Source organism: Sceloporus occidentalis, unplaced genomic scaffold (genome assembly GCF_023333645.1).
Source record: "Sceloporus occidentalis isolate IW3139 unplaced genomic scaffold, rSceOcc1.0.p SCAF_24, whole genome shotgun sequence".
Lineage (NCBI taxonomy): Eukaryota > Metazoa > Chordata > Lepidosauria > Squamata > Phrynosomatidae > Sceloporus > Sceloporus occidentalis.
Window position 1 is genome coordinate 6897968 of NW_028317004.1, and position 21107 is coordinate 6919074.

Here is a 21107-nt window from a genome sequence, read left to right on the forward strand (position 1 = left end):
TCAACCCGCTGCCCCAGCAATACAGCAGGAAATTGGAAGCACCTGTAAGTGTGTGTGTGTGTGTGTGTGTGCGCGCGCATGTGTGTGTGTGTTGAATGGGGGCATAGGGCATTTCTGGAATGCCTTATACCCCTATATGCCACTCTGGCACTTAGGGGGTTAAAAGGCATATTATGGGGCAGAGTGGCATATAGGGAGGTATAAGGCATTTCAGGAGGCAGAGTGGCGTTAAGGGGGCATTTAATAGAGCACTCTGCCTCCTGAAATGCCTTATACCTCCCTATATGCCACTCTGCCCCATAATATGCCTTTTAACCCCCTAAATACCAGAGTGGCATATAGGGGTATAGGGCATTTCTGCAGGCAGAGTGCTCTATACACTGCCTTTTAACTCCCTTAATGCCACTCTGCCTCCTGGAATGCCTTATACCTCCCTATATGCCACTCTGCCCCATAATATGCATTTTAACCCCCTAAATGCCAGAATGGGATATAGGGGTATAAGGCATTTCTGGAGGCAGAGTGGCACATAGGGGGTCAAAAGGCATACCATGGGGCACAGTGGCATATAGAGGGTTAAAAGGCATATCATGGGCCACAGTGCCATATTGGTGTGGCAAGCCTGGGGGCAGATGTGCGTAACTGGGGGACAGGTTGGAAAATACAAGGAAATAAAAACAAAAGAAATATTTTTCTCAATCATAGCTTTTATTTAAAAAAATAGTTTACATGAATTAACATTTACTGGTAAAACTTTTTTCCTTTAGGATCGTCTTATATTCAGGCTTTTTCTTTTTTACCTAAGTTAATATTCAGATTTTGGGGGGTCTTCTTATAATCAGAGTCGTCTCATAATCGAGCAAATATGGTATATCATTGAGGTATGTTCGGCCGAACACATCTCCTGGATGGCATATAGCTTGGAGGTGAGGAAAGTGCAAATGGGTGGATGCTGCAGAATTCCTCCATGCATTTGTAAGGGGGACACCATATAAATTTAAGGGGATCACATAGCAGTCATTTAAATTAATGTACATATGATGGCTGGAGTGTCCCCTTAAATTCATACTGAAATGATTGCGGGAGAATAATTATGTACTAAACGTAGGAAGCAAATAGTAATTTCATAAATCATGTTTAATTCTAGCAATTTCAGAATGTTCTTTATAGTGTTTACAGTTAGGATAAATATATGTGTGTTTTTTTTATAACCCAACATTATACAAGATAAACAGTCTTTCCAAAAGAATAAAAATAAATATAAGCTAAAATAGCTTTTATTAAGGGACAGTCATGCCCGGTTTTGATTTTCTAAGAGATCAGAGAGGCAAATGGTTTGCATCACTGTCATGGTTTCATCGACATCTGACCAGCATTTCAATGAGGAATTACCATTTTTATTGTAGAAGAATTACCAAATTTATTGTACAAGAATTTTACTTGTAGTTTGAGTATAATACACAAAAAAAGATCTGGAGAAACACTGGGATTATAATATAAAACAATTAGTTCCATATTACATGTAAAATATAAAACTGTATGTGATATCTGTGTATTTTTTTAAAATTTTTATCACAGAACTACCATTAAAAAGATTAAATAGAAAAAAAGAATGGTATGCTAGCAGGAAAAATAGATGATTAGCTATCTTATTTATCTTTTTTTAACATTTAGTACTTAAGCATGCATAAATTATTAAAACTATTCTGTGGGGGTTGTATGAGTTCTAGAAAGAATGTTCAACTTGTGACATTTAAAAAGCTGTATGTTTTTCTGTGGCCTGTTTATTTTTCCTCCTTCTTCACTCGGTCAGATAGATACAGTGTCCCTAGGGCAATGAACAGGAATTCAGCTCATAACTAGTATTTCGTGTTCAGAAATGACTAAATAATTACTTGCTCTAAGACTGTATCGAGTTGTGTAAATATTTACTTTGAGCACTGAATATGCTTCTTTCCTGTGTGCTGAGAAAGTCATTGCTGTAATTTGTCGTGTTTTGTTATTAGAAAGCCTGCACACAAAAAATATAATACCTTAATATACTCATTATTATATGAACATATCTATGCTCTTTTTGTAGAGTGCCAAAATGATGCCACTGTTTCTTAGACTGACACGATTTGGTAGATATACAGTATAACCCTTGGCATACTTGAAGTGCCCAGTCAGGGATATGAATGGGAATGGATCCCCAAATTTTTATCACTATATTTACAATATTACCTATAATCAATATAAATCCGGAGACATCCAGCTTCCTTATTTTCAAATGATAATTTTATATTAAAATGGTAAATGGATCTCAATATACGTTATAATTTCAAAACAAATGCAAATGTAATCCTGAGGCATGGTCATCATCATTATTATGTGTTCAGATGGGATGCCTAGATGTCTAGATGATGTTTTCTCTCCAGGAAATAGAGATTTCTATCTAAGGCATCTCTTATTTGCAATTATTTTTGCATTGAGGATAGGTTACATTTGCACCATGTCTACATCCTTTATATGTTTCCACTCTTTCATGTCTGCCATTACATCATAATCTGAAACAGTGGTGTAACTACAGGGGTTGCAGCAGTCATCACTGTGACGGGGCCCGCCTCTTAAGGGGACCCGGGCGACCTTTGCAACCAGTTGTGGGTGTCTCTTTCTGTACTGCTTTAAAATTGTTCAGAAAGAGCCCTTCTGACCACTCCAAAGCATTTGGAACCCGCACGGAGACAGACAGGCAAGCAGCGGTCTCCCGTTATGTTACGTGACTGTGTGGTCAAACAGTGAAATCCAGCAGACGGAAATCTGCATGTTTGTATGCATGTGAGCATGCATGTCTATGTATGAGGGTATGGGATCATGCATGTCTATGTATAAGTATATGTGAGCATGGATGTGTATGTAAGTGTGCGTGTGTGTGTGAGCATAGATGTGGATGTGCAAGTGAGTGTGAGCATGTATGTGTAAGTGGTGTGAAAGTGTGTGTTAGCATGAGTGGTGTGAGAGGATGAAGTGTATGATTTAGAATAAATGTGTATGTGTGTGTTAGTGAGTATGAGTAAGTGTGTGTGTTATGTGTACATTTGTGTAAGTGTGTTTACATATGTGTGTCAAAGTGTATGTTGGAGGTGGGGAAAGGGGCAAAGATAGCACAAACAAGCTTTTTGGGGGCACTGGCAAGCTGGAGCAAAGGTGGCACAGGCAGGCTGTGTGGGTGCACTGATAACCTGCTTGGGGTGAAGGTGGCACTCACAAGCTGTTTGGGACAAAGGTAGCACTGTGGAACATGTTGCTTGGTGGAGATGGGGGGCCCTGGGGCAATTTTCGCACTGGGGGCCATGTGGTTTCTAGTTACACCCTTATCTGAAAGATACAATTAGAGATGTCACAAGCTGTCTTAATTTGAAAGGTCCTACATTTCAGCTCATTTATTGGGTCGGCTGTTTCTGAATACATTGATCAGTTTTACATTTTAGAATAATCTTTAAATCAAAATGGAAAAACGTGCCAACATGAGCCTTCTCTTTATTAAGACTGGACACCACATAGCATTATGAATCAGAGTAGACAGAGAAAGGAGTGAATTAGCGATAGCTGATGAGACACTCCGTCGGTCATACTTAAATCATTGTTGATGGTGTGCTTAGTTGGTTAGAGCTAAACATCTACAATATATCCTAAATGTCTTGAGCTAGAATAACTGTAACAATCCACTAAAATAATACAATAGTCCATATTATTATAATTTATATAAAATGTTGCAACATATTACACAACTTTTTAAGACTGGGAGACTGAATGTTAAAATATTGCAACAAAGTCTGTGTTCTGGAGTTGAATATTATTAATTATTTGATTAATGTATATTTCAGTTTTTTGGCAATTGTTTTTCCATTATCACAGCATCATCCCAGCATAAACTTGTTTTATTGAGATCATCAACACAATTTATTTTCTATGTTATTTCCTTGATATTTAATTAATCAATGTGTTGCCCTTTCCCCTTGTGGCACTGATGTGTTTAATTATATTGTTCTGGATATTCACTGGATTAACTTCCATTAAGTGTCATGTGAAGAGAACTTTAGATCTATTATTTGATGATAGTTTACAGACAGGTATTAATATGTGAAAAGCGCACGAACTAAAGGATCCAATGCAGCCTTCATTGATTTCAGCAGATTGACGTATTCCCTTGATGGTAGCTGTCACCGGCAGAATGGGTAAATAGGTTACTGATGGTTACAGTGTCATTGTACGGTGACATGTTTGGCTGTTAGAGTTCATGGGGAGGTAAAGTTCAGATGCATCTATGGCCAATGGCAAGGTACAAATCATATTCTTATTTATTAACTATCCTAGCTTCAAAGTCACAAAGGTTAAAAACCATTAGCATCATGACTGCAGGATTGGACTATTCTAAAGCGGGCATCTCATATGACATCTATCCCATTCAATCTTTTAAATAATTTAACATAGGCTGCATCTGAGCTTAAAACTCTTGGTTCAGGTTTCAGTCATAAGAAACCAGCAATGAATTCCAGTTTATTTGTACCGCCTGGTCTGTGAAAATGTCCAAATACTATCCTCGGACCTTTCTTTTCTTGTAGTATGTTTTATATTTGTACGTTTGAATTGTATGGCTTTTGTCAGAGGCGTATATAGTGTATGGCAGCCATGGCACGTGCCATGGGCGCCATCTCAAGGGGGGCGCCGGTGAGCGGCTTTTAAATGCCGCTCACCGGCATTTTTTAATTTTTTTTTATGCGGAGGAGAGAGAGGAGCGCCTAGCAACCGCTCGGCGCCCCTCATTCTCCTCCACGGGCCCTCTACCCCCATCCCGGTGCCGGCATTTCATGCAGAGCGCCGCAATATGCCGGCATATTGCGGCGCTCTGCATGAAATGCCGGCACCAGCGAGCGGCTTTTAAACACTGATGCGGAGGAGATAGAGGGGCGCCGAGCGGTTGCTAGGCGCCCCTCTATCTCCTCCGCATCAGTGTTTAAAAGCCGCTCGCTGGTGCCCGCTGCAATACGTCATATTACGGCGCTCAGCAATGAAGCAGCGGGCACCAGCGAGCGGTGCAGGAAGACAGCAACATCGTGCTCCCGTCGCTGGACTTCAAGGTGAGGGGGAGGGGGTTACAAAGTGATGAGGGAGGCAGGGAGGGGGTTAAAAAGTGATAAGGGAGGGGGTTAAAAGGTGATAAGGGAGGGAGGGAGTTAAAAAGTGATAAGGAAGGGAGGGGGTTAAAAAGTGATAAGGGAGGGAGGGAGTTAAAAAGTGATAAGGAAGGAAGGGAGGGGGTGGGTTAAAAAGTGATGAGGGAGGGGGTTAAAAAGTGATAAGGGAGGGAGTTAAAAAGTGATAAGGAAGGGGGGTAGATATAAGTAAAGAGTGTGCATTAATGTGTGGATGCATTGAGTGAATGAGAGAGAGCATGAGTTAATGTGTGGATGAGTTGTCTGAATGAGGGCGAGCATGAGTTAATATGTGAATGTATTGTCTGAATGAGGGAGAGCATGAGTTAATGTGTGGATGCATTGAGTGAATGAGGGAGAGCATGAGTTAATGTGTGGATGAGTTCTCTGAATTAAAGTGTGAATTAGTGAGTGACTGTAAAAGTGTTTGTGTATCATAGATGTATAATTGTGGAAGGGCAAAGATGGCACTAGCAGGAGGTTTGAGCCTTGGGGACCGAGATGGCACAGGCAGGGTGTATATGGGACAAAGATGGCACTGGCCGGACTGTTTGGGGACAAAGTTGACTTGTGGTGGGCTATTTGGGGACAAAGATGGCAAATCTTATGTGTGTAATCTGGGTGCTGGCCAGGTTCTATGTCGGCAGTGTGGACGCCAGGGCTGGCTTTGCGGTGCAACCTGTGATCTATCCCTGTTTTAAATATACCTTTAATGCCGTGTTTTTATGTGAATTCCAATTGATCTTTACCTGCAAAGCTGGGTTTTTGTGTTATTCTGTAGATCCATATCTGCTATGCTATGTTTCCATACATTATTTATGTATACCTGCAAATACAGGGTTAATATGTCTTATTCAGTTGATCTATACCTGCGATGCTACGTTTCATATATTATTATTGTATACCTGCAAATACAGGACTTGTATGTCTGATTCTGTTTATTTGATATATACCTTCAGTGCTGAGATCACAAGTGAATTTCAATTGATCTGGGTTTGCGTGTTGATCTATACCCGCTATCGGCAGCAGGGACTAATATATATATATATATATATATATATATATATATATATATATATATATATATATATATATATATAGGCAGCAGGGGCTAGTAAATGGGTTTTTATTTGGACAGGGGCGCAATTTCAGTGCTTGCCATAGGCGCTATTTTCAGTAGATATGCCTCTGGCTTTTGTATCCTTTAATAAATAAAGGATAATATTGTGTGCAAGTTCAAGGCCCTTCTGTTTACATATAATTATGGACACACATCTGTCCTTAATGTTCATCTTTATTTGAGCTTTTACAAAGCGGTCAGATTACACAGCGTACTTGGGGTATATATTGATTTGCCATTTATTGAGGGTAATTTATTGTACCTGTGATATCATAGACATCATACTTATTATTCTGCTGTATGTTTCACTGTGAGATAGTTTTTTTGTTACAATGGCTTGAGTAACAGTTGCTAAAGGACAATTTATCACAATTATAATCTCGAAAGTCACTGTGTTCGCCCTAGAGGCTCCAGGAATCACAGCTGATCTCCAAACCTCTGGGACAGCCTTTGCTCTCCTGGTTATTCTTTGTACTCTTCTGTATTTTAGACCAAATAACCAGGAGATCTCACTCTTAGCACAGAAAAGCAAATTGTTACAATTTTGCTTTGGTAACTGGTCTTTTTCTTATTTTCATTCATCATTTTTAGTGTATAAACATGTATGTAGAAAAATGTGTTCATGATGCAGTATGATCAGAGCCGGCCTTAGGCGTTGTGGCGCCCTGTGCGGACTACTCCTCTGGCGCCCCCCCCCCTGCCCCTTCAAACTACCCCTCCCTCTCTACCCCTTCAAACTACACCCCCCCTGAGTCCCTTCAAACTACACCCCCCTCCCTCTGTCCCTTCAAACTACACCCCCCCCTCTGTCCCTTCAAACTACACCCCCCCTCTGTCCCTTCAAACTACACCCCCCCCTTTCCCCCTTCAAACTACCCCCCCCCCACACACACACTTACCTTGTTGCCGGAGTCCTGCGGTGAGAACGGGAGGCATCCGTCTTCTCGCTCTGCCGGCATTTCATGTTGAGCGCCGTAATAGCCCGGCGCTCAACATGAGATGCCGGCACAGCGACGGAGTCACGGAGAGTAAGGGGCGCCGAGCGGTTGCTGAGAACTTCACGAGCAACCGCTCGGCGCCCCTGACCAGGACTTGGATTAAAGCATCGTTTTTTTTCTTTAAAACTTTATTTAACATGAATGATGTTAAATAAAGTTTAAAAAAAACAAAAAACGATGCTTTAATCTAAGTCCCGGTCAGGCGCCCCTGCAACCATGGCGCCCTGTGCGGTCGCACAGGTCGCACACCCCTAAGGCCGGCCCTGAGTATGATATTCATAATGTTAAAATTAATTAAAGCGCTGAATGGAGCAGGTGGTGTTAACCATGCCCTCTCTCAGGGCCAGTGACACCCCTCAGGTCTGGCCATGCATCGCTCTTTGTCTCTAGCCACCCCAACACGTGTCTCAATTAGGACAACTGAAATGTTGGAGATGCTATTGTCTAAGAGAACATGGGATCTTGTACAGAATTCCCCCATGCATTTAAAAAAGGGACACGTAAATGTAAACTCTATCATATGCATTCAATACGATGGCTGGAATGTCCCTTTTAATTCCAGTTGGTAAATACAATTTCTGTCAATGCTATGCCTCAGCCATGCCTAACCACCTTCCTCACTAATATATGACATAAAATTTAGGTGCTCCTCCATAGAAGGAACTGCTGCACTGGGTAAGGATACTACAGAGGATTTGCCGGCTAGGCATAGACTTCCGTTTTGTAACAGGGCCACTAATCTTCCCAAATGGCGCTGGTTTTGTGACAACTGCCACTTTCCATCGTATCTGCCATCCTATGCTAAAATTGTGTGTCAACCAGTGATCACACTGCAATTCGAACTGAAGTCTCTCTAGCCTTAAAACCAGAATAAGAGATGATGTGAAGGAGGACAATTGAAAATATATGATTATCTCTTATGTACGCTTTAAATTATTTTCCTTGTCTATTTAGACTTCAATGGCAATTGCTGTTTTCTACTGGTTGTAGATCGGCTTCAGCAGTTACCTTTTTCTGTGTAAAAACGGTATTGTGACAACACTGAGTGATTCATTGAGAAGGGCTGTCAAGAAAATAATAGCACATGGCAGCCTGCAAAATGCAAGTCTGAGATTATAGTATTTAAAAATTTAGAATTTCACTTAGCTTGTTACCTATACAAAACAAGACCGTTCTGCATTAATTAAGATCATTTATAAGAGATTGAGCCATTGTTTTATTAAGTATAAATATAGATGTATGAACACCGCTAGAGAGAGTGTAAACCTGACTGTTATAAGTGCTGATTTTGTATTTTGAACCATTATATTCTTGTAATTATTCCATTATTATTCTTTTCTACAAAACTCACACCTCTGTTCTACAAAATAATACATTGGTTTAACCTGTAATTGGACATTGCCAGATGAACATTTAGAACAGAAATGATATATATTCTGTAGGACACTCGTTGACAAGTACAGAACAGTAGACTATATAATTCATAAATTCAGTTATGTCGGGGTATAAACCCTTCCAACATGTCTTGTTGTCCAAATTGGGACAACTGTGTTGGCAGGAGGTGTAGCAGGGAAAAAGCGTGGTCAACATTGAAAGTTGGGGTGATTAGAGGCATTGCCACTCACCTTACCTGAGGAGCCTCCTTGTGAGACTCAGTTTCAGAGCGCTGTGAGGCAGCCACGTGAGAACTGCAACAGAAGCCTACGGTGCAATAGAACAGAACTCCACTGATTTTATAGCACCTTGGGCTAGTCATGGGAGATCAGAGAATCTTCTCAACTGGTCCATGGTCCCTACTGCCCATAAAAGTTACATGAGGAAGAGTGGCTCAAAACCAGAACAGTTGGAAAGTATGTGTAGGATGGACCCTCCATGAAGAAGTTGGACCAGGTGACAGGTTCTGTGTGAATTTGAACTGCCCCTGATTGTGGTTGAGATGCAATTTTGGTCTCCATAGCATAATGCAACGTAGTTTCTTAAAACAACAGTGATTTAAAAAATAAACCAGAGTGGTACGTATACGTCACACAAGCAAAACTCATTATTTAGTCTTTAAATATTTTTATGACGATCACGACTAAACAATAAAAAAGCCCAGTGCGTAATGCCAAATACTGCAGCCTCATGAAGAAGGGTTATGTGTGCTGTGTCATTTGTGGTTCTGCCACTAACAATTAACCTTTTTTTTTCGCATTTATAACAATAATCACCACTGAAAGGAAAGCATTTTAATGATCTCTTTGGAATGGTAATAGCAAACAAACCCATTTATCAAACATCATTTCTCTAAGCCAAGCTTTTATCTCGTTTAAGCAATACGTTTACATGAATTGCTGTCACATGTTCACAGACGGAAAGAGGCAATGCAGGTTTATATTTCCATGTGTAAGCTTTAAACACATAATTAAACAGCTAATTATATATTAGTTATTTTGCATATACCTCCCATTGTGCCTTCTACCCAAGATAACTATACTTACTCCATCAGGCCGCGATGTACCTGGAATATGATATCATAACCAGACGCTCTTGGTCTTCAGGACTCCAGGAGATAATGTAGAATGGAAATGTGGTATAGATTGATGGCTGCCACATACATCCAGTCATGCAGCCTGTTATTGTTCATATGAATCTGAAATAACAGTAGAGCGTACTGTAGATAAGGTGTATAGTATCCAATTTAGAATATGTATACGTTTTTAGTTATGTTAACTAGAATGGAGGCATGAAGACATACTTTCTGTCTCCTAACCCTACCAAGCAATGGATTTACATTTTATTATTTTCTACAGGCTACACTGTTAAATGTTTTTTTAATCTGTTTTCACTAGTTGACCTACTGCTCATTGCCCATCTCAGTTTTTTCTACCGTCAAAGACAATCTTGCAAACCATCAGTTATTAAAGACGTCTATTTTACATAGAGCAGCAACAGATTTGGCCTTGGTCCATTTTTTTTAATTTCCCCCGGAGATGAAGTTGAAAGTCTTGTGATATATTGATTTTTGTTTTAGCAAGCCTACATCAAGACACATCCATTAGTAATAAGCTAATTAAAATTGCATCCTGGTTTCAGCAATTGCTTGAGTCTATGAGATCTGAAGGAACGTAAGTGCTTGCAGCTTCCTGTGATGTGACCTGGGAATTCAGTATTGTTTTCCAGCTATGTCCTAAAAATAGTGTTTTTTATGTTGTTAGTGGAGACTGATGGGCTAAACTGGAGGAAATAGCCAGAGGGTCACTTTACGCTGATATGAAAAGGAGGCCACTGCAGATAATAAATGAATAAAGTATAATGAAATGAGCGATAGCGAGCATTAGTATCTAGAACAGAGAAACTGAATCTCTTGCTTACAGAATATATGAAGTATAAAAATTTTCCATTGAGCAATAAAGTGCGGCACATCAAGACACGTTAATTAACCCTTTACTATATAAATCTACAATGCATGTCGCTATCCATTGTCCATTTTTATTGTTATGATTATTCATTTGTTTGCTTTGTTTTGTCAGAAATACTTCCACTTAAAGTAGCAGCCATGAGGTCCACAAGACCTGTAAGGGATCTAGATATATGTGCACGCTGTAACCTTAAAGCTGACATGTCATTTTTTAGATCCTACCTTTTCCATTTAGGAACACTAAAGAAACCTATGCAGTGGTGTTTAAATATTTAAACCAGAAGTTCTGTTCTCTCATAGAACACATTTGCTCGTACAGCATTCTGTTACATTCTTGTTCAGAGAATTGTAGATAGTAGCTCACTTGGAGGCCATATTTGTAGTTTTTCAACTACCATCAAACCTTATAGCAGAGAGATAAAAGAGGAAAATTACATCTTCTGATAAAATATCCCATACAAATAGACAGATTGCAATTTTTCAATGTGAGATCTACTTTAAGAACTCGCAAAATCTGATATGTGCTGTCAGTAATTACATATCCCCAACATATCAGGTGTCCAAATCGTGGGTTTTGAGTGGGACAGGAGGCACGGTCACCCGATTGGCCATCTAGTGACCATGGCGTTGTGAGGTCGCTATGTAGAAGCTGGAAAGGAGGTCTGTTCTGTTGTATTCCTTTTTCACCCGACTTGGCCAGGAAGGGAGAAGACTAAAGGATCTCCCCAACTGGCCCATGCTCCCTGGCAGATACTTGGGATAGCAGGGCAGTGTCTGAAAATCTGGACTTTTGGGAGACATATTATTTGACTGCATATCCTATTGTCCTGAGAACTGTGGTTGCCGCCTCTGCTTCACGGGCTAAGAATGCGTGAGCATAAACTCAGTAATAGGAGGAACATATTTCTTCATTAGGATTCTGGCTAGAAGAAGGAACACAAGCTCCACTGTTTTATATAACTATCACATTAAACTTTTTTTTCAAGCGCTTCAAGACAAGTTTCTGACGTTTCAAGCATAACATGAATCAGGACTCTCAATTATAGATCAGAACATTAGGCATTTTTATCACACTCTTTGCTTTCATATGGACAGAAATTCAGCCTTCAGCTTCACAACTCTCTTGTCATTGAATCTGGCATGTTTAGCAGCCATGTGTACTAACATAAAATTAGACTTATGCAATTTCCATTTGCAATTTAGCAAGTCATCTGAGGCTAGTTCTTTTCATTGTATTTGCTCAGCTGTGCTAGCAAATAGATATACTTTAAAACATAAGTGCCCCATTGGTAATAAGCCAGTTGAAATCATAGGGTGGATTTGGACAGCAACGTGAGGATATATAAATATGTAATAAAAGCTTAACCTTGCTTTGGCCAAATGTTTGAGATCCCAAATAGGGCAGGTATAGTATAGTGTGAAACACACATAGGGGCATTTTTGGGACACAGGGAAATTAGGTGATTTGGCATTAAAGTGCCAGCAGAAGCTCCACTGTGGTTTGAACTACCTGGAATATGGTTGGTAGTCATGTGGTGTCTTCTTTCTGCCCTGTCCTTGATGTTTATGCCTTTATTTGCATATTTTTGAAGAGCCTGCACCTTAGGATATATAGGTCATTACTGAAATGAAAAATAACACATACACAGTTACTTGAATACAGTAGATATTTTTCACACCCATTCATTGTATGCGATGTCTTCTAGTACGTTTAGATAGATCGAGGTAGCTCTTAATCATTGTGTCCTACTTGTATTTATATATCTGTAGCTTTACAGTAATCAAATATTGTTGGTTTTTCCACTTATGTTGATGAATAAGTCTTTAGTTTTATACATTTATAGAATATAGAAACAATATATAGCAAATATGTAGTCATATAAGCACCTGGGAGGTCTATTTTTCAAATGTTCCTTTGTTTTTACATTACATTTTATTTATAAAGTGCAGATTCCGTAGCGCTGTTACTTGCAGAGGTGAGTGAAAATTACCAATAACATAACAATTAACAATATACAAACCTGACAGTAGCATTAACACATGTTAATACTTACTAATACAGAAGGATAGAGGTCCCTGTATTTAGGAGCTTACAATCTAGGTTAGGTGGAAATGAGACAGGAGAGGGAGTGCTTGGTTGAGGATAATTTCATTGTAGCTAGGCCTCTAGATTGTAAGCTTGTTTTTTATGGTATATACTACTTTTTAGATCCTTTGTCTACCCATTGTATAAAACAATAAATAATAATAATTTGGAGAAGTCAACTGGCTGGAAATCTCTGAGGTGGTGAAAATAAAGGGTTCCTTCAGGATGAGGGTTGTTTTCTAGCTTATGCATCTCTACAACTTTTAATGTGTTGGTCTAAAAAGAGGTAGGGTATTACCTTTACTTTGAAGATTACATTTTCTCTTGGAACTGTACATCTATATCCATTTTACTTATTTTTCTATTTCTTTTGTATGAACCAGGGATTATGGCAGCCCAAATGCATCCCATGGCATGTTCAGTATTTTATTGAGCCAACATAGAAAAAAAAGATGTACAGTTGCACAAGTCGGTTCTTCATTCTATCTGAAGAGAAGCTGTCTGTTGTTGTGATAACTTATGTGACTTTAGACCTGTTAAGGGTATCATCTTTGACAACAGAAATAACCAATATACAGGTATTAGAATATATTGCTTTTCATAGCCCTTATTATGATGATTAGTTCAGACAACCCTAACCTTATATACAGTTCTGCCAAGGTAAACTATTCCCTCACTTTGAAATCCCATTTCTGTAAAATAATTTTACAAACTGAAACAAACACAATGAAACGCTGTAGTATATGTTGATTAATGTATTTATCGATGTATATAACTGCATGAATGAACAGGCCCACTATGCTTATTAATTTATAATTAGACTTGCGCATTCGTCTTCGGGCGAACATGAAAACGAGCACGAAGAGGCCGTTTTTTTGTTCGTTCCGAAGACACGCCGAAGAGAATACAGTGCCGGCAAAACGTAGGAGAAGACGAAGACTCACAACCACGAAGAATCGAAGATTCTTCGTGATCGTCTTCGTTTTTGCCGCGCAGCCGCCAAAATTTCAAACAGGAGTGAGCTGATCTCGTCTGTCCAATCAGCTCACTCTTGTGACGTCACGCTAAGGGTCTCGTCCAATGCCTGTGCTGCTGTTTTTTGAATTCTGAAGGCGCCTTTATAAGACCAGAGCTTGCCTGAGAGATCCATTCATTTTTCGCTGTGACTGCTTTGGCAACACTGCTGTGCTGCATCCGAGCGTTACAGAGAGAGATTGTTCTGTTCTGTGTGAGACTGGTAAGCCTTAGCCTGCCATTTCTCACAGTGTACTTCATCCTCACTTCAGTGCTACTTAATATAATTAATAATAATTTGATTAATTTAATTTTTTTTATTTAATTTGTCATCAACTGTAGTGTAAGTGCTGTTGAGTTGACAGTGCACCCAGTGCCTCAGTGGCACTGGGGTGCCCTTGCCCTGGGCTGGCACTAGTGCCTATTGCCTGTCCTGCTTAAATAAATTAAATAGAATTTATAAATAATAATTTAATAGAATCTATAATTTAATAGTTCATTATTATATATATATATATTTGTCAGTCATATATATATATATATTCTATAGTATACTAGTGTAGAGTGTACTGTAGACATTCATCTACTAGTGTCTAATTTAAAATCAGTAATATTAATTAATATAATTAATAATTGAATTCATTATAAAATTATATATATATATTTGTCAGTTATAGTTAGTAATAGTATACTAGTGTAGAGTGTACTGTAGACATTCAAGACATCTACTAGTGTCTAATCTAAAATCAGTAATATCAATAATTCTATAATTCTTTCTTGTCTTAATAGTTAATTAAATTAGCTATAAATAAAAGTAATAATATTAAATAATTACTACTAGCGTATAGTTCAGCTAATCTTATTAGTACTGGTGCTGCAGCTCTATAGTTTGTGCTTTGTTTTAGCAACAGCAAGAGACCAAGTCAATTTTTCTTAATTAATCTTTCATTTTATTTCATTTGTTTTGCTCACCTCAGTCCATCAGTGAAGTGAACTTGTTGGGCTAGTGAGTGCAGCCACATAAGTGCTGTGTTTTTTTTTGATCAGCAAGCAGTGACGTTAACTGTTTTGCAAAGATTTTCTCATTTATTTTACATTTTATTTCAATTTTATTAAAAGTACCCTTAGTGTTTTGCTCACCTCAGTCCATCAGTGAAGTGAACTTGTTGGGCTAGTGAGTGCAGCCAGCAGTGAAGCTAACTGTTTTGCTGTGACATTTTATTTTATTTCTAATTCTTTTCAAGAAAAATTGACTGTGACGAGCTGTACTAAGCAAAGCTTCAAGCTACTAGCTGTAGTACTAAAATAATTCTAATCTTCTTTAATCTTAATCTATAATATATTATAAATAATATATAACAATATAAATTCTAATTCATAATCTATAATATAAGTAATTCTAATTCTAAATTCTAATTCATAATCTATATTCTTCTATCTATAATACATAATATATAAGTAAATTATTTCTAATCTATTAATATTATATAACTTAATATTAATTAATAAATCATATACTGAATCTGATTTAACCTCACTTTAGCTTAGTGGGTTTGAGAGCGTCTGCCTAGAGGTAGACTTATAGTAAGGAAATATAGCTTTAGGCTAGCATAGTAGTAGGCTAAGCTCTTAGGCCCGTGTAAATTCAAATTAAAAATAAAATACTGCTAGTTATTAAATAGTTAATCTTGAGTTAATAATTTAAATAACTTTAGCACTTTGGCAGATTGCACACAGCACAGTGCAGTAGTGCATAGTTTTACTTTTTAAGCAGTAGCACTGAAGAGAACTTCCTCTAATTTTTTGTCTTTAATTCGTTTTTCCTTTTTTTTTATTTTTATTTTTTTTTATTTTTTTTATAGTTTTTTAAACACTACACACACAACACAAAATTTGAAATGGATCCTCCTTTTGGGACTAAGGAGGGACAAGCTCCATCTACCACCGCCACCACCAGCACCACCACCAGCACCACCACCAGTTCTAAGATGCAGCCTTTGCGTCAGTCTAGTCGGCCAAGTAGGCCAAGCTCTCGCTTATCATTTGGGGAAGCATTGCTTGAAGGATCATCAAGTAAAGGAAAGGCACCAAAAGCAGGCAGTAGTAGTGCGGCTAGGCCCACAAGCTCTATGGTTTTTTACGGAAAGCCTAAAGCACCAGAAGCACGTTCAAAGTTAAAGGGTAGCACAAGTAGTACCAGCCCAGTGACTAAAAAGAAGTGCCTTTTGCCCCAAGCAGCATCTTCCCCATCCACCAGCAGCATGCAAGGTACCAAGCAGAGCCAAATTAGCAGCAAGACTCAGAGGGGTCCCAAACCAAAGCGATCTCATTCCTTTGTAGGGAAAACCACCACCACCACCACCCCCACCTCTACCGCCTCTACCACCACTAGTGCTGCGCCTACTGTTCCCACTGGTACCGCCACGCCATGTCCTCCTAGTACCTCTAGCAAGCCACCAAGTCCTTACAAAATTTTTGTAAAGACAGTTAGAGAGAGGGCTACACATAGTGGAACTCCACCTAGCGAGGTAGCAGAGGAGCCTGAGACTGAGAGGCCAAGTGCAGAGTCTATTCTTCCTGCTCGCACTACTACTAGTCACGAGTCTCACGACGATATCAGTCTTAGCTCCAGCCTAGCAGGAATTCCATTCGATCTGGCTAATGAAGAGCTAGACTATGAGCCAGAGGAAGTAGAGGAGATGAGTGGTCAGGAATCAGATTCCTCAGGGAGCAGTGTCCAAATGACTAGTGCACAATTTTCCCCTGAGCCTCCACCTTCTCCGCTACGATCATCACCACCACCACCACCACCAGCAGCAGCAGCAAAACCTAGCAAATCTAAAGCAATTAGCAGTCCCACTATGGCCAGTACTGTTACCACCAGTCCCACCACCACTAGTTCTGCCTCTGTTCATCCACCCCGAGCAGTAGGAGCAGCACCCAAGGCACACTCCAAGGCTATGCGCGCCCCAATTTGGGAGCACTTTGAAAATGTTGAAGAAGGGCGCTATGGAAAGTGCAAACATTGTGGGAAGCTAATAAGCAGAGGGAAAGTGTCTGGCCATTTTACCAGTGCTAGCATGAAGCATCACCTCAGCACTCAACACAACGCTGTGCTATTGGGGAAAGATGCAGAGGGAAAACTTAGTGCAGGCAGCATAGCTGGTGGCCGTGGAAAAACCCCAACAGCTTCTTCTTCTGAGCCAATAGCAGCAGCAGCAGCAACTAGTGCTGGCAGCCAGAGACCAAGGCAGGTTGGAGCACTGCATGTCCAGCCCACCCTGGAACAATTTGTGGCATTCCAATCCAAAAGGTCAATGCCCAAACAGCAGGCCAATAAAGTAACGCGACTGATTGGTCAGTTCATTGCTGTTGGAGGGGCATCCTTCTCTATGATCGAAGGGGAGCCTTTCAAACAATTGATGGCGGCTGTGGCTCCACAATATACAGTTCCGTCACGTTCCACTTTCAGCAGGAACATTGTCCCCTCATTGTATCGGTCCTGTGTTGCAGCAGTGAAAGAGGAGCTTTCCAAGGCTGCTGGTCAGTCTGTTCATTTCACTACAGATTTGTGGAGTGCACCTAGCGGCCAGCATGCCTTTCTTTCTTTGACAGCACACTGGTGGCAGCCCGGTGTGTCTAAGGAAGCTGCTGCAGCAGGCTACCGATCTTTCCTTCTCCATGCAGAAGTGATGGATGAAAAGCACACTTCCCAAAACATTCTGCATGCGATGAGGAAAATGTTTAGCCTTTGGGTGGGAGCAGAGGCGGGCACCAATGTTGAAGTTGGTTTTGTGGTAACTGACGGAGGTGCCAATATGGTGAAAGCGCTGCGAGATGGTCATATTGTTGGTGTGCGCTGTGCAGCCCACATCATCCATCTTGTAGTGAAGGCAGCAATGTCAGAAGGAACTAATGTGGCAGCAGTAGTTCTGTCCCGCTGCAGAAAGATCGCTGGGCACTTTCACCATAGTGTTAAGGCTAGCCAACTTTTGAGGGAAGAGCAAGAGAGGTCAGGTCTTCCCGTACACTGCCTACGTCAGGATGTCAGTACACGGTGGAACTCCACGTTAGACATGCTCGAGAGGATTTTGGAGCAGCAGAGGGCAATCCATAATCTTGCCTCAGAGCACAATATTGGGATTACCTCTCCATTGAATAGGGAGGATTGGACAGTGATCGCCCAGCTAGTGGCAGTCCTTAAACCATTCAGGGATGCCACAGAAAATTTAAGCTCAAACACTGCCAGTCTGGCCCAGGTAATCCCAGTGTTCTCCCATCTAGGCAGCAAGATGGATGTGTTCCTTGGAAACCGTGAGGCTGTTCAAGGTGGCACTCTACATCCTGACATAGCAGCCATAGTCAGGAAGCTGAAGGATCTGCTAAAAGTACACCTTCGCAAACGAATGGAAGAGAGTCCCAAAATGATGCTAGCGTGCCTTTGCGATCCAAGAATTAAGGGAAAGCTAGCTTTGAAATTTAATGTTCTCAGTAGCTACCGGGAGCAATTGGTCAACAAGGTGCGTGACTGGCAGCGTAAAATGGGAATGCTGTCCGAGGAGGGAGAGGTGCAGGAGGAGGAAGAGATGATGTGGTCTGCTACTCCTAGCAGCAGCATCAGCAGCAGTGCCACAAGCAGCACAACACAGCTGAGTGGAGCAGCTGCGTTTTGGGAAGAGGCACTTGGGAGTATAGTTGGACCATCTGACAGAGCTAGCAGCAGAAAGGAGAGTAGTGCTGCTGAAATGGTCAAACTTTACCTCTGTGAAGTTCCTTCTGCGCCTAATGTTGATCCTCTTAGCTACTGGGATGAAAAGAAGAGTGTGTGGCCTGCACTCTCATGGGTTGCGCAGCAGCTACTATCATGTCCGCCAACCACTGTTCAAAGTGAGCGCGTGTTTTCTATGACTGGAGTCCACAGCGCTCACGCATGGCACCTCATCTGATGGAGCAGATTGCCTTCCTTAAATTCAATCTGCCCAAGTTGGGTTACCCAGCTCTTAGCTTGGAAAGTTAATTTTTTTTATCTGTAATGTTTAAGGTAGTTTCTCCCCCTGGTTGCACGTGTTTGCGGTGTGGCAACGTCTGCTACCTCCGCCGGTGTAGCCAATTTACGCTAGGGCCTAGTGTCTGAGTTCTGGAAGTCTGCTCCCAAACGCCAAGGACTGACAGTCTTTGGATGCTTTGCCCTGGGGTGAAACAGGTGAGCGGGTCGTCAATTGCCCACTCATTCGCCTTTTCCAATGCTGCTGCTGCTGCTGCTGCTGGTGGTGGTGCCAGCGTCTCTTCTCTGCCAGTTCGCTTCCTGGCTAGTGTCATGCCTTAAATGTCCCTAATGGTAAGGGCAGTTTCTCCCCCCTGGCTGCGTCTGTTTGCGGTGTGGCAACGCCTGCTACCTCCGCCGGAGTGGCCAGCTTACGCTAGGGCCTTGTGTCTGAGCTCTGGAAGTCCGCTGCCAAACGTCTAGGACTGACAGTGTTTGGATGCTTTGCTCTGGGGTGAAACAGGTGAGTGGGTCGCCAATTGCCCACTCATTCGCCTTTCCCATTTCCTTTTCCATTTCCATTTCATTATTTTCCTTCTGATACACAACCAACCAAACATAACACACACAATAACACAAATAACACAGTGACATAACACATAACACACATAACACATATAACACAGTGACAAGTGACAACACACATAACACATACACGTACAATGCAAAAATCACAAGGACCTTTCCTCTTGTTATTTGTCCTGGCCTTCATTTCTACACTCACTAGCATTAACGCTATAACTCACACTTCATACTATAACATTTTTCCATCCACATACCTGCCAACAGACCCAACTTTTTCAGGGACAGTCCTGCTTTTTTCCTGTCCTGTCCCATCTAATTTAGCTAAACTAGGTATGCAAATACACGTTGGTAGTTATAGCTCGGTAGGAAGCACTAGTATAAACATTAAATAAATATAATAAAGTACTAAATAATAAATCTAACTTTAAAATACATTTAAATAAACCCCTAATTTTTTTTTAAAACCCATTAAAATTAAATTATTATTTAGACATAATACATCTTTAACCAAAGCAGTGCACTGCTACTAATCTTAAACATAACCGTACATTAACCCTAAGCTATTTTTTAGTTCTTGTCCAACATTTTTCCATCCGCATACCTGCCAACACACCCAAGATTTTGGTGGACAGTCCTGCTTTTTTCCAGTCCTGTCCAGTAAAAGTTGGGTTGTTGCAAAGTATGCCATTGTAAATAGGTAGCAAATGTTAGGCATGTATTACAAGTGGTCCAAAATCAATTTAAAAATGTAAAATAATCCCTATTCTTTTATTAAACATCTATGGATGTGTGATTGTGTATGATAAACGGAGGCCAAGTTCCTTGGAACATTTGTCTCTAGGTCATTTTGTGTACAGTAAACCTCAGTACGTGTGTGCAACTCTATTGGTCGTTTCGGCAGGGGGCTGGCCTGCCATCAACGAATGAAGTGCGTTCTGCAATTCACTAGTTGATGCCAGACCAGCCCCCTGCCGAAACGACCAATAGAGTTGCACACACGTTCCTTCACGGCAGCTGCTGCTGCTCCGATGTGTTGTTAACCCCGTATTAACCCCTGCAAGGCAACCGGGAAGGAAACGAAGATTAAACGAGCACGAAGAATGTCCGCGAATATTCGCCCGAAGAGAAGACAGGAACGGGCGAATATTCGCGGAATACGAAGGTTTTTTCCCCCCCGAAGACGAGCACGAAGACGAACACGAAGAGCCCCCTGGTGCCCAAGTCTATTTATAATGATATTTTGTGTAAACCTCAGCAGTATTTAAAATATTTATCACATGCTAAGTCTGGTATACCGTACAGATTAAAAAAATATAAGATCAATTAGCATTCACAACAGGTTTACAATCTTGGAAAAATGTAGCAGAGCAAGTGACTTGAGCATTTGATAAAACAGCCATTAGGCCTGGAAGTGGATGTTAGAAATGTCAGTGATAGTTGGGAGGTATGTATTTTGCTGGGGGATGAGTCGAGGGCAATTGTGTTACAGAGTGGTGAAAGCAGGGCAATTGCTGTGCATCAGAATTAACATTTATACTTAACTCTGTTGTAGCTATATATACAAACAATAAGTTTATTTTCACAAAAAAATTATATTCTTTGCATTAAATAAATATTGGTAGGTGGTGTTGATGCCTTTAATTGGACCAACAAAGAAAAAGATGTCAAGTCACATAAGCTTATGAACACAAAGGGTCTCTTCCTCAGATGGAATTTCTTACTATA

At 40.6% G+C, this 21107-nt stretch overlaps 1 protein-coding gene across 2 annotated transcripts in view; it reads left to right on the forward strand.

Moving 5' to 3' along the window:
• Nucleotides 1–21107, forward strand: part of LOC149300570 (FERM domain-containing protein 3) — a 108872-nt gene that overhangs the window by 9302 nt on the left and 78463 nt on the right. The window lies entirely within an intron of this gene.